Raw genomic sequence first — 15,684 nt, forward strand, 5'->3', positions numbered from 1 at the left:
CGAATTTTGGGTGGGTTTTGGTGCATTTATCCTCATACTTTGGCTCATCATGGTACTAACTTTGGGACGCTACATTGAGGGAAAATATGCTAAAATGGACACAGCAAGTCAGAAAATCAACTTGATCCTCAAACCACACACATCTTCACACGTCGAGAAAAGAGAACTTTCTTCAGTCAACTTCACAGCCAATCCTATACCGGGTGGGGTAGCATGGGACAACACTGACTACGAAATCTATGGTCCGGTTGAAATCCTGAAATATCCACACCAAATCAAGATCTCATTGAGTGACTTTGTAAAACCAAGCTCATTTGCTGATGATTGGGACTTTGAAAGTATAAATAATATGATGTCTGACTTAGTGATGTCTGCTAAATTTACCAAACATGATTATTTGCAGGGTTCGACTAATTATGATAGTATGTACTGCTACAACCACTATGGTAACCATTTTCTACATAGATCTGCACAACCTAGAAATGTTTTAAATTATAATCAATGGGAACATTGTGCAACCCCTCCAAAAGGAAGCTCAAGAACCTTTTATGACAAATATTCATACTTTTCAGGATTTAACACAAGTAATGCTGAAACATTTTATTTCAAATTGTCAAATAGGACAGGGACAAAGACCATGATAACAAACACGAAATTGATATATTCAGACTCATTTTTGAACAAATGAATACTTTTGGTTTTGATTATTGGGACAAAAATGTTGAAGTAAAAAGTGTTTGGGGTACAAAAGAATGGCAAGTACAAGGTATAGAATCTTTGTTTAGAGCCTGCATGATCCCAGAACAAATTATATTTTTAAATGACACTGTTCAACAAACTACCTGTCTTGGCCTAGCCAAAATCAAAGACTTAAATAAACCGTCTATTCCAAAACCAACAATGAACAGCAATAGCTCTACAGATGAAGAGATAGACGTAAAATATGTATTAAACCAAAACAGAACACACCCTGATTGGAAACAGTGGTTGATCTGGCCCACAGATACTAATAACTGTCAAGACAGATTCCTGAACAAAACACAGGGGTTCAAAATGACCAGGCCAGACCCTAGATATCCCCAAAGACATCACCCAGGGATAATAACCACCTACAGTGTGGGCAAATTATGCCTTCAATGGCTACAAACTTCCACACTGGCAGAAATTAAGCAACACCTAACTTTACTTACTGATGGTGCTGACTTGCGTGATTTCATTATGGGACCACGCAAACAGCGTCAAAAACGTTTCATAGCAGCCTCTGTATATGCAGCATACAACGAGGCCTGGAAGGTGACTCAAATTGAGACAGCAGAAAGAATACGGGAAATTGACCGTATTCATTTGGAAAAATCACTTTCTGTAGTGGACAATGGGTTAATGACTCTGTCCTCCAGAATTTTTCTCTGGACAGCATTGTGTCTTCAGCAATCGACATATTATCGACATATATTGGTGTTTAATCAACACAACGTCACTATTCAATACCTTTAACCTTACTGATAAACAAATCAGTATGGCACAGAAGGGTGCTGATTATACAATCCTGAGCATTGAGAAACTCGAGAGATTACCAGTGACAATGTCAGAATGACCTGTCAGTGAATGGATAATACATGGGATAATTAATATTCCAATATCAACCTTCAGGTTTCAATACTGCCAAAAATATATACAGGCTGGCATGTACGAAAAATTGGGAAAGGGTACATTAAAACAACATGGAACTTGCCCTATTCACATGCATGTGTCAGTAATAAAGGACAGAAAGTATTTCTTAGTGGCAATAATTGTGCAATGTCACTAAGCGGTACACTTCTGTGTAATGGAATTAGTTTCCATGGAGCCTGTGAAGGGAACTCAAATAACCTTTCATGTCACCAGCAAGGGTGGCATTGGAAGTCCAGGGGGGGGCCCTCGCTGCGTAGATGGAAGAATGAATTGCTGCGGTGGTCTGCCTGCGAGAGTGTGCTCCGGATGCGGCAGGCTGTTAAGATGGGGAATGAGAAGGTTTTGGATGCGGCGCGTGCATGGGAGCTAGTGGTGCAGGCCTTGCGTGATTCTTTTGTGGACGACGAGGATGGGGAGAACTAAGCCAGTGGACACCACGGGGCGAACACAGAAGTGCTGTATTCCGCACTGTGGTGGTTCCATCTAACTCGACAGGACGAGGCGTACGCCCAGCAGTTGCCGGGGGGGGGGGCCTTGGGGGGGACTGGTTCATGGGGGTTCGGGGTGGGACGGAAGCCACTGGATGGTAGCCGCCTGGGTGCCTTGACTCTACTAGGATGGTTGGCACAGTGTGGAGTATGAAAGGGCTGGAGGGAGCAGCCAGGCGAGATAGAACGATAGCACCTAGGGTAGGCCCCGATATGTCACTGCTTTACCTCCGGGATGGCTGACGGAGATGTGGTTGTGGGTGGGGGGGATAAAAGCAGATACGTACAACGACTTTTCGACCATGGTCCCCGTGGGACGTGCACCGTGCTTTTCCTATTGAATGTAATAACATGCCACCCGGCCCCCGGGATGCGGGCTGAATGGCTGTGTACAGTTTGGACTTCTTAGTGGACGAGGGGATGTCACGAGTGCACTGGTTGATTGATTGTATCCTGTGGTTTCTAATTCTGCAATAAAAATATATTTGAAAAAAAAAAAAAAATGTCACCAGCAAGGCGCACCTGCAACAGAGATAGAACCATTCTTTCAAAGACTCTATAATGGGAGTTACATTCTAATTGTAGATCGCAGATGTTGTAGTCTTATGCCCGGGACTCCTTATCTCGTAACTACGACTGCGAAGGTCAAGTGCTGTGGACACTCATTGTTCCCCAGCTCCTTTCCAGACAGGGAGGCAAGGGCATGGCCCAACTTGAAAATTACTTCTATTCGAATAGATACTTTAAGCAGAATGAAAACAGTGCTTCTTCAGACGCCGACCAGGCTCACGTCATCAAAAGAAACGTATGATCTCCTAGTCGCAAGGACGACTGCAGAGATTCACTCTTTGTTATCAACTAATTCCCCCATACATTTCGCAGAAATACTGAATGAAATCTTAAATATTTCTGATACCAGTGGAGTCTCAAAGGTATTTAAGACAGTATTCTCGATGGCATTAACACCATTCAAAGCCATACTGGGTATTTTTCCAGATTTCGTCCATTCGATTTTTGGCGGACTTCCCCTCATTTTGGGACTAATTGCAGGAATCCTATTCTTAGTCCTTATATTTCGTTATGGCAAACCATGTCACAGACAAAACACCTGCGACAAGGGAAGAAACAATCCTAGCCATTGGATACCGGGACCGGATATCAAAAATCCTGGGACTATCCCGGCTTAGAGACCTGAACATGACTTGGTTTCTATCATTTCGACCAATGTGGCAATGATGTGTTTTACCTGTATTAAGGTGCCTGCTATGCGGAGAAGAATGCGTGTTAGACACCTGTCTGACGCTACAATCGGATGCGCCAATGGATGCAGAAACATTGTTGAGTCCAATAAAGGCTCATGCTTTGTGCTGCCCTCAACGGCTACCAATCCTGATGACGGCATTCGTGGAAGCTTCACCACTACGATTAAGGGGTAGTGAAGTTCAAGATGAAAGCAGCATCGATCAGGTACGACCTTCTGTCAGCAATCCAAATCAGAACGTCAATGGAGACAATCATGCGCACGAATGCATGGTTACACCTTTTTCCGAGTTAGTGGAACTCTCCCAGGAAGCTGTTGACAGCTTTTTTGACAGTCTAAATGATATGATGTTCTCACCAGAGCAGAAATAGAGACTTTTGAGCAAGCTCGCACACGGCGTCCCCTGAATTTGGCCTTCAACTTTAATAATAGAGTCACATGAACAAACTTCCCTCCAGTTCACGGACAGCAATTTTTTCAGCAGCCCCAAAATATTTTTGCATATTTTTCGGGACACTTATCTTCTGCTTAAAGTAAGAACTATTCTTAGAGAACTAAAATTTCTATTTTTAGATACTTTATAGACATTAGCTGCCCGCTGGTATGTTCATTATTATTTTATTCTGTGATGAAATGGTCTCGAACATTTTTTCTGTATTAAGAGCCATTTCATGTGTAAATTCTCATATACAAATTAGTGATAATGTATAGATATGCGTGATTACTTTAGCATTATTCTACAGCTTGAGTGCATATATTACTTATGACTGCATTTTTCCGTATATTTGATAATTTCAAAATGCATTTATGTATTTTGGGGTGGTAAGGTATACACTATACTCTACAGTATGTTTTACTATGCATAGATTAGTAAATATGTCCGTAGTTAGCGTGGAGTGGGTGTGATGTATTCCTATAGGTTCTGTATCGATCCCCCTATTCCTGACCCTATTCTGGTTAACAAGTTAACTAGCAGCCAGCCCATGATGCTGAAAACCCCCATGATGCAGAAACCGTTATCTGATTAAGCCACACTACGGCACAGGAACGTGTTATCCGATTAGGTCATAACGCTTGCCATCTAATTAGACAAGCGATATTCCTCCAGCCCCTGATAAGGCATACGGAGTTCTCAAAACAAATCAAACCTATGACAACCTGGGAAAAACCCTGCGGCCATTGTTTTGATTTCATCGAGAACTTCAGCAAAAGAATGTGCTAACGACCAAGTCATATGACATCCTTATTGACGTATCTATGTCCATCCTTACGTCAATCTCGGCACCTTAAAGGTATAAATATTACCGATATTGCCCTATGCAAACACACGCGGTGGTGACGAGATCGGAGCAGCCAGACTTGCCGAAGCCCAGAGCAGAGCAGACCCCGCTGGCGCAGCCCCGCCTTCCTGACGCGCTGAGAATGAGACGCTGCTTTCTCCTGCCGAGAAATCCAGCTCCGGCGCTTCTGGGTAGCCCTCGCAGGCAGCCTGGAATATCGAGACCAGAGACGAGAGATACCATCCCTCATTCATCCTAGATTCCAGGTACAGAACTGAATAACCCCTCGCAGAGAATTCTTTAGTTAGTCACTTGGCAAAACAAACTTAACTTAAACTGTAACTTTCTATCCCCGCCCACTTATTAGGCTTAGGTCAGGTACACGGGGTAGGCGTAGTTAGAAACACCAGTTGAGTACGATTAGTCAAATGTATATGTGTATAGATCTATTTTATTCATTTTAAACCTTCATATGGCTTAGAAACCATATCAATGTTTTTACAGTATTATTTTATACTTCTGCTTTTAATGTATGCACTTTACTTAACCATAAGTATTGCAATAATATCGATCCATTTCTCTTGTATGAGAAAAGAGACTGATCAATAAATACCATCTTTTATTGAACACGCCCGTCTCTTCCTTTTCTCTACAATCTGGTGAGACTAAGAATGCACGTACTGACTGAGTAAAATAAATTGCCTTTTGTTTTCACACGACTCTAGAGATACACTCTTGATTAGGGGAGAGCAAAGTTGTCATGTTCTATGGTTGTCAGAAACTAAATCCCTTCTTGTCTATCCAGGGAGGTTCAACTCCTCCTTGCCTATTCGAGAAAGTTTCTAGTGAAATCTGAGCTAGCTGGCAAACCCAAAACTTTAAGTCTAATATCGACAGTAGTAGACCTAGTTAACGTCTGGTCTAGGCCTATACTATTGAAGGTATTATTCCAATGCGCAGAGCCTATTGGGATAATAGGAACTACACTACAGCACTGCTGCTGCCTGTGCTGTACCTACTCTGTGTGTGAGGGAAGCTTGCACTGCTGCCGCCTGTGCTGTACCTGTTCTATGTGTGAGGGAAGCTTGCATTGCTGCCGCCTGTGCTGTACCTGCTCTATGTTTGAGGGAAGCTTGCACTGCTGCTGTCTGTGCTGTATCTGCTCTGTGTGTGAGGGAAGCTTGCACTGCTGTTGCCTGTGCTGTACCTGTTCTATGTGTGAGGGAAGCTTGCACTGCTGCTGCCTGTGCTGTACCTGTTCTATGTGTGAGGGAAGCTTGCACTGCTACTGCCTGTGCTGTACCTGTTCTATGTGTGAGGGAAGCATGCACTGCTGTTCCCTGTGCTGTACCTGTTCTATGTGTGAGGGAAGCTTGCACTGCTGCCGCCTGTGCTGTACCTGTTCTGTGAGGGAAGCTTGCATTGCTGTTGCCTGTGCTGTACCTGCTCCGTGTGTGAGGGAAGCTTGCACTGTTGCTGCCTGTGCTGTATCTGCTCTGTGTGTGAGGGAAGCTTGCACTGCTCCTCCCTGTGGGGACACAAGAGGTGCGGGGAGGGAGTGCTTGTGGGGGGGGGGTCCGGTGAGTTGATTGAAGGAATGATGAATTTGCGACGCCATGCAAATGACGTTAGCTATTCCGGCTCCTCCGACTGTCATTGTGTGTCCTGCTGATGTAGTGATTGTGCTGACGGCAGAATGTTTGCGTTGGTTAAGGCTGGGTATAGCTGAACGCTATGTTCTGGGTCAGTTTTGAATGAATTTATCGATCTTCCTTCTTTTATGAATTACGAGAAAATGGCAGGATCTGGGAGTCTGCATCGATTGGGGTAGATTAAAATTGCATTATGCTCCCTTTCACCTTTCGTCGTGAATTCTTAAATTATTGAATAAATAGCACGCAATGTGTGTCTGTCTCACCCAAAAAATGATTCCTTCAAATCCACATAATTCTAAGGCCTTAAATTAAAGTTGTCTGTGTTAGAGCAGTTTCAAGTGACTCACAAACTTTAAATCTGCCTCCAGTGACAGAGTTTGAGAATGCTTAACAAAGAATTAAAGAAAAAGATGGACTACTCATACCCACATTCAGCTCGAGACATGCCTCCGCGCGCATCAGTTAATATATCGCTATTAGACATTGGCCGCAGCATGGCTTTTGTGCTTCTTGCCTTTCTGGATTTTAAGAACTATGCTTTGTCTTCTTATTGGGACTTGCACTGCGGAGCTTCTCGTTGCTATTTTGTATGCGGTGCTGTACCTTACACCTTGTGGTAGCACGAGCTGTTTAAAAATTCGAGGGTGACAGTGACTGCTTAGGAACGTGCATATCAACAGATTAATAAAGTTTATTTAAATAAAGAAGCACATTGGACATTTTTTTTTTTTTTTTTTTTTTAAACCTTTATTATACCGTTCAAGTAAGTTACATGCATGGGCCTACAACCGCAAGGGCCGGCCGCTAAACAAGGCTGCAATACACAAAGTTCCGCAATGTTACAGCTCTTTATACGACACCCTAAGATCTGCCAGCAAATCAGGACATATGCATACTGAACACACGACTATGCAACAGGATGTAACAAAGGTTCTTTTTTTTTTTAAATGAAGAAAGAGGGCGTATCCGGTGCCCTATAATCAAACTTAATACGGTGGGTGGGTTAAAAACAGGATATGCATTTTAGGGTTCCCCGTGAATGCAACGCACGCACTAAAATATGGAACACAGGATATACAGCAATACGAGCAAACAGTATCCTATAAGCGGCAGCCCTCAGAACCCGCCCACCATAAATCAGGATAAAACGAAAAATGAGCACTAGGTACGATATGCAATAAAATCAGGATATATCAAGATCTATACTGATCATGAAAATAAAAACAAAAAACGCAAAGAAGAGAAAGAAGAGAAAGAAAAAGGCCATAGAAACTAATTAAAGGCAAAACAAAAACAGAACCCCAACCCCCCTCCCTGCACCCCTGCAGATGGCTACAGCCTAACCCCTAGCAGCGTGCCTGTCGCCCAGTTAACTAAAGGCCCTAAAAGTAGGAATAAAACCTTGGGGGGGGATCCCAGGACAGGCCCCGGCCCTCCTCCTCCCGCCACTAAATAGTTCCCCATATCCGTTCAAAGTATTAAGTGAAATCTCAGGATCTTTAAATTGGGAAAGTTGATATTCGCCAGTCCAGCCACTCGCACCCTCCTGATATACGTTACAAAACCTCGCTGCCACCAAAAGTAACAGACCTCAATTGATCAACCCAGGCCCAACCGATCTTGCACATGAATATATCTCAATCCAGCCGTTATAATCACAGGCGAACCAAAGTACGGTACCAGTACAGGAGGGTCCGTCCGGAATTCAGTAGCAAACATAACCGCACACTAAAAACCCATGGTCGCCGATGCATATTAGAGCCGAACAGAAACTCTGTTGTTGCAACACAAGGGACAGTACGAAGTCCAAAAGAAGGAGGAGATTCATTCCACCGCACCTCAGTTTCCCTCCGAGCCCATCCGCAGAAAAAACAACGCGGGACAAGTCTCCCCGAGACAGCACCTCCATTTGATGTTCCGACCCTCCCGTATGTACAGGGCTCCAGGTGTTATGTCGGTACAACAGGTCGTCATGAGCCAAGAGTCCCTCCTCCATAAGTTCTCGTTCCTCTGGCTCAACAGGTATTGCAGCGGCCATCCACCGGTCCGTGTTGTACACTGCCACTGCAGAAGTTGCATCCAGAGTGATGGGGTCAGCATTTCCGAACCTTCCTCCCAAAACGATAGCGTCCAATGTGCATTCCAGTGCCAGCATTCCATTATGCGAGTGTGAATACAGCCCAAGCAAAGCTGCCACGATGTCCCCCAACTTAGGCTCCGGCACCCCATTCCCATCGGCGAACACAGTCGCATCTCTAGGGCCTCCATTGAGTCGGGTGTAACGGTCCAGGGCGTCTATTTGGACCAGCGTGGGAGCATTAAAGGGCCGAGTCATTGCGGCATCCGAGTCGTACATGGTTTCTGACTCACGACTCCCTCCTACACCAACGAGGACACCCCTCACAGTCGCCCTGGACACCGCCAGCAGCCTTCGGGTATCACCCGCCCCAGTCTGGAGATCGGTGATCAGCGTCCAAAGCACACACTTCACAGGGGGGGGGGCACCGTTAACATGGAATAGAACAGTAATTCCGACTGTCGCCTGTTAGTTGTTGTTAAATGGGGCCCGTCTCCAAATTCGGCCGGAAAAAGCCCTCGTCCCGGGTGACCGATGCATCCCAGGCCCCTCCGGCCGTTGTTGTTCACTTCGGGGCCGGCCACTCCAGAACTCGAGGCCACGGTCTCGAGGCCTGAGCAGGCCACAATCTTCACGACGACGTAACACCGTCCGAAAAGCTCGAAAATCACTCCAGGGCACACGTACAGGCAGCGTTTCGAGTCATCCGTGCGGGGGCATGAAAAAGGGCGCAGGATAAATATCAGGATATAGCGGCAGGAGAAGAAGATGACGGAGCCGAAGAGCCTACGCGACTATCCCGGCTGCCAGCTTGGCTCTTCCCCCACATTGAACATTTTAAGACGAATAGATTTGATTTATTTTTTTATTTACTTTATGCGTTTTTATATAGCGCGGACTTTACCCGAAGGTGTCAAAGCGCTTCACAATGGGAACAGTAGCGTTACATGAGGAGAAAATTACAAGTGGACGTGTTACAAAAGCAAACGTTACATTGCATGAGGCAAAGATGACAATTGTGCATGTGCCAAAAGCAAACAAAATACAAGAGGTAGCAAGCGATACGTTACAAGAGGAAAAAGTGACATGTGTGCAATTACAAGTAGAGGTAAAAAAAAAAGGCAGATAACAAGACCAGGGAGACATGGACGAGAAGGAAGACACTGGAGAAGAGACGGAGCAAGAAAAGTCAAGGCAGGAGCTGTACGAGGTTGTTCTAAAAAAACAAATCGTCTGGTCGTGACGTGCGATCATTGGAGGGGGTGCAAGGGATGAGGGAACACGGCCTGGGGGAAGCTGGCTGGGGAGGGGGAGGAGAAATGCAAGGAAGTTAGGGGAGGAGAAGCCGAGAAGCCGCAGAGCACACGCTGGGCGAAGCCCTTTGATGTGCTGTGCGGCAAATGGAGGGAGGCTGATGCGCGTTCATGTTTGAACACGTGGTTCACATGAACTGCATGAAAACGCCAGCAAAAAGCTGGTGGTTTCATGAGCATTTTGAGCACTTGAATTCTCGTTCCTCAATGCGCTTGCGCGCATTTAAGGTCACGAGACCTAAAAAGGTGAAGGGAACATGTGAGTTATCATAAATTGTTTTGCATTCTGTCTCGGTCGAAGAATTAAGAGGGGGAGAAGAGATTGGTATATCACTAACCTAATCAGTCTGCTCAGGTATTGAGTCCAGTGTAAGATGGAAAAATAGTATCAACATTAATTACCATATTAGGGAACTCACATAAGGGTCCTACAGTGAGATACTAGCAGCTTGCTGATAGTCTGTATGATTCACACACAAATACATATAGGTATAGGATACGGCAAACGAGCTTCATAGACAAGTAAAGACATGGGAATGAGGACTCCTAATGGTCTTTTATTTGCCTTCACAGTCACATCTTTCTATCGTGTTATTTGGGGGGTTGAAATTCCCAAAGATACCATAAGTGTAAATCACAACGTATTCAACAAGTACCTTTGCGCTCTGGTTCTTTGCGCCAACATCTGTAAGAAACCGAACTTGCGTGGGGTAGCGTTAGGGAGGTCTAAATTGACCGTTAACGTCTGTTTCTTTAAAATATATCGATCACCCGAAGGCTGGGCTGTGCTGAATATTACCTCCTGCAGGCGTGCCATCAGCTGTTTTTTTTGTGGCTCGTCTTCGTTTCTATTGTAATTCCCGCCTTTCTGACGTAGAGTTAGTCAGAGAACGGACTACGAACATGACCCGGTAGTCTGGAGACCCGCCCTAATGACCCTTTTCCAGGAATCTCATTTGATTGAACGAGGGACGTCGGTATGCAGCAGCCATATTGGAACATGCTTGTTGTGCATGAGATTAAGTAAGCACTGGTAGGGCAGGCTAATCAATGCAGCCACCTATATTGATATTTGGTTACTGAGTATCATTTATTTCATCCACTTTAAGTGTATTGTAAAAGAGAAACCACACGTTTTGAGGGGAGGTGGGGGTCGGAATTTGTGTTCCGCCTTATGTTTATGGTCACTACAACATATTTAATCCTGATGTTTTATTGGCTTACCCAGTTGCCACGAGATACGATCATCACTACATTGGTGCTGAAGTAAAATATGATTGGATGAACCTCGACGGGACAGATCAACGGATTGGCTGAATCACGGCAGAACAAAAACGGAGACTGGTTGATATCTGATGGGACAGACCCTCAGTTTCACTGTTTAGTCAGAAGTTACGGCTCTCAGCATAATGTTTTACGATTGTCGAATCCACAGCCAATAGAAGTTCGAGACCCGCCCTCATGGTGTCGGCCTTCGATAAAACAACCTCGAGGTCAAACAGAAGAAACAGGGGGAAATTGAAAGCAGCTCGGATGACAGAATGCGTTCTGTACATATGGGCGCGTGCGGGAAGGAGGGGGACACGCGCAGGAGCCGTGCAAGGCTCGACTCGACCCAGGCAATCACTCGCCCTCTAATGAGTTTGCCTTGGCAGGACGCAGCCATTAACCCGACGTAGCAAACAAGAAGAGATTGTGATATTGATATCATAACAAAAAAGCGATCGTAAGTGATCGGGAACCACAAAAAAAAAAAGCCCGCGAGTGGTGTGCGCGTGCCACTGTGAGCATATGTTTTGAATTATCGCGGCTGTCAAGCCGCGATAATTCAAAACATATGGCCTCTGGTGCGCGTAACAGACACCAATAGGCCATAGGGGGAGCTACGCAACCGCCTATGGCCTATTCCGTGTTCTGTTTAAAAACAGCACGCACGCCAAGGCCAATGGGAATGGACCTTAGAGATCCACACACACGAGGGTGTGGAATTTCATGGTCCATTTTCAAATTGCCCGGAATAGGACTCTGGGCTGCGCGACACTGCTGCGCAGTGTACACTAGGCCCGAGCCCTAAAAATTGCCCGCAATAGGACTCTGGGGTGCGTGACACTGCTGCGCAGTGTACGCTAGGCCAAGCCCTAAAAAGACTATCGTTCAATCCCACCGGGCAGAGACGCCGCGATTCAACAGTTGGACCACCCACGTAACAAGGGTGTGCTACCCAATGGCCAATCAGACACGAGAGAGGAGGAAGAAAGGGAGACGGAATCATCGACGAGAGACAACCAGGAAGAGAACGCTGGAAAGGAGGAGGACGCCGTTGTGGAGAGTACGGACACGGAGGGAGACGCTGACCAGGAGGAGGACGCCGTTGATGAGGTTGCCATTGGGGACTTAACGGCCAAGAAGGAAACCAATAGCTAAGAAGTTGCCGAGGACAACATTCCCACCCAAGACGGTAAAGCAAGAGAGATTCCTGACGTGTGGTCTGAAGAGTGGTGGTCCCCAGAGGAAGTGCAGGAGTTGCCGCAACTCTGGAGAGTTGTGGCATAAGGCAGTACGTGATGCAGGGTACAAGGGAGAAGGTTGGGTAGCGGGTTAAGGCAGCGGGGATTGAATCAGAGTTTTGACCCTCCCCACTTAACAAGGGGCCTGGACTCTTGCCCAGGAAAGAAAAGAATGTGCATTTATTTTCTTTCTGTTTTACATTTCGTTTTAAGCACATTTATCTCACCGTGCTGAGCACTTCCCCCCCTTTATGTCTCCCACTAGAAAAGCCCCATAGCGTTTTCAGGGAAACTGGTTAACCAGCTAAAAACGGGGAGCTGAAAACAGCAAAATACACATAAGAGTGTACATATTTTCTATCTCTTTTTCGACTTCTCCTTCACTTCGACACTACTTCTTCCACTTGGGTGTGGTGAAAAAGTATTGATACCTTGATAGTTATACTTACCACTGTGTGTTGTTGTGTTGTTCTGCCCCTCTGCAAGCCACTTGGGATCCCTTCTTCGAGACAAAAGAGTACCTAGAAGAAATCGGAGAAGAGGAAAACGTGAAGAAACGCCCGCTTATTTGTTTTGAATCTATAACAAAGTGCATTGCACTTTAACTCCAGAACAACAGCTCCCTGGATATACCAAGTTACTAATTAGAATAAAAGCGCCCACTATTAATCCAATACGGATTCCTCACTTCTGTTTCTGCCCCTCCCTCCGACACTCCCATTTAACAATTTTGGGAGACTCAAGCTCCCCTTGTTTTAATTCATTTCCAGGATCAGAATTGATTTAGTGTCTCAGTCTTTGACATTCGTTTCGTGGGGGTTGCCCTCTTTGAGGTTCCCACTCCTCTGGGCTGCACCTTCTCCAGGAAGCAGTTGGTCACAGCCGGAGTGACTCCAAATTTAATAGCCCAACAGCACAAGCCAAGAGAGTGACTAGAGTAACACAGTTGAATGTTAGCCACAATAATATATGCCCCCCAAACGTTTCCCAAGCCCCCCCCAGCTCTATTATTTATGGATCCCTTTTCATGTCCCTTACCAGTGACCCACTTAGACTCAAAGAACCAGTTTAACATGCACAAGAGAGCCTGGCTCTCCCTTTCTCCGGCGTGCGGGTCCCACACAGTTCTCAGGAATGAAGGCAATCCACAAATATGCCTGGGATGGTTCCTCCACATCCACATGCCTTTCTCAGGACCCTAGGCTTTCAATATATAAGTGTAGGAATCTGACTCTTTATATAATGTACAAAAAAGATGTATAATGTGTAGAGATTCTAGGTATTGCTTATGAGTGGACAGGGGGTTGCTTTAACAATCCAAAGGTGCTCTTTTGTGGTAGCGTTGTTGAGCAGCCTAAGGCTTATCAAGGAGGGGTGCTAGATGTTTGTTGAATACACACAGTCAATACATGATACAGAAACACTTAATAAAGAGATCCACACCAATATAGAAAAATAACACATATTTTTACATAATTATAAGGACCAAGAGCTTTGTTATTGGGTAAATACTTTTAAAAATAGCAGTTTTCAAGAAAACAGTTAAATAAACTTGTATTGTCTCTAATGAGATAGTGTTATCCTAGGGGGAAAACACATATACTGCATATGGGTATCTAGCAGCTACTTACAGGAACAATCTTCTGGAGTTAATACAAATATGGGCAATATTCAAGGCAGCATTAACGAGTCACTTCGGTAGACTCTGGGGCACCCGGGTGCAGGGGTGCTTTTCAGCATTGGGTGCCCCATTGGTTTCAATAGGAAAAGGTCCTGGGAAAAGGAGGATGCACACTTGGACTGGGGGGCCAGTCTGGTTAAACCCACACTGGGTCTTGGTCCTTGAGATGCTCGGGAATATAGGGACACCGTTGGTCCACTATTCCTCAGGCTGCGGGGCTCGGTTGCAGTGGTGCTTTTAGGCATTGGGTCCATGCTGTGGGAGAAACTCATGGTTGAGTGGGCCTGCAGCAATAAGCTGTAGGCGGCAACTGGGAGTCCAACCTGGGCAAACTCAAGGTGGGATTTCACTCTCGAGGGTCTCAGGACCTCGTTGGCACCATTGCACCACTTTGACTCAGGCTGGGGGGCACAGGTTCAGTGGTGCTTTCCAGTGTCAGGTTTTCAGATGTCCAGGGTCCTCATGGTTCTTCTGGGGTACCTGCAGGGCGCAGGGAAGTAACTCTGCATCTCCATGGGAAATGTTGGTTGCTTATTTAAATGCTGTCTGTCCTCCCCGGCTTTTGGAGGCAGAGCAGCGGCAGGACGAGTAGTCTTTGGTGCAATTGTTGGGATCAACAGGCAGGCTGACAGAGTTGGCGTTAAATCAGTTGCTGCTTCTCGGTTCTTCGCAGCTCTTTGGTGTCCTTCTTCTTAGGCCACAATACTCTGCTTTCCTGGCTCCAGGGGCTACCATACATACTAGATTTAGGGGCACTAAGGGGAGTGAAGTATGGTAGCCAATGAGCTACTTACCTTTGGGGTCACTACCACCTCTATATGACCACATCCTGTGGGAAGTGGGCATAACCCCGTCCCAGAGTTCCTAATTCTAGCCCCACCAAGCTGGTGGAATTGTCCTAAAGGGGGGCACATGCGGCAGTTCACCTTAGGGGTGTGTCTTGCCTAGTAGTGCACCACGCATATCTAATTTTAACCGATGTCCTGGTGCCAAATGGGCCCAGGGAAGGGGGTTGGCATTTTCCCTGTCTGAGGAAGCTCTGGTCAGATTTCAACAGCAACAGAGGCCTTTGAAGCCTCCTGCCTTGATATGCTGAATACTTATCCATCCTGCTTGGATGAGGTGACAACACCTCGGACTAGAGCAGGCATTGTTTATGCTCTTAGAGAGCGTAGGCTCTCACCTGCTGGGTGTAAGAAACCCCTGTGTGGTGGCAGGCTGATCGACACCAGTCAGCCACCATATTAGAGGCTATTAGGTTTCCGGAGAGCACCACTAAGGTGCTCTCTGGGTGCATGTATTCTGCCACTGGAATCCGTGTGGGCATTGCAATAATGAGGGACTTATCATAGCCTTATAAAAACATGGCAGCTGTGCGGCCGCACCACTGGCGCTCCAAAGGCACGCCAAAGGCAAAGTTGTCTACGCACGTCTGCACACTGGCCACATACAGCACCAGTCATGCTGCCTGTTTACCCCCCTGGGGGGCTCTATGCCCAGGTCAGCTATATAAGTGAAAGGATATTGGAGACTGGGCTGGGCTGCAGGCAAACAAAGTCCTCTGTGGTGTTGAATGAGGTTCCCTGGGGAACTCCGCAGGAAGAAATCACATTGTATGAGTAGCCTGGATATGGAGGGGTCAGGTTATGTAATGGCGGCAGATAGTTCACCACTCTTAAAATATGAAGAAGAACGTACTGGAGAGATACACAAGAGGAAAGTGGTGGAGGGAGTGGCTATTAGTTGTAAAC

This window comes from Lissotriton helveticus, chromosome 3_1 (assembly GCF_964261635.1).
Source record: "Lissotriton helveticus chromosome 3_1, aLisHel1.1, whole genome shotgun sequence".
Lineage (NCBI taxonomy): Eukaryota > Metazoa > Chordata > Amphibia > Caudata > Salamandridae > Lissotriton > Lissotriton helveticus.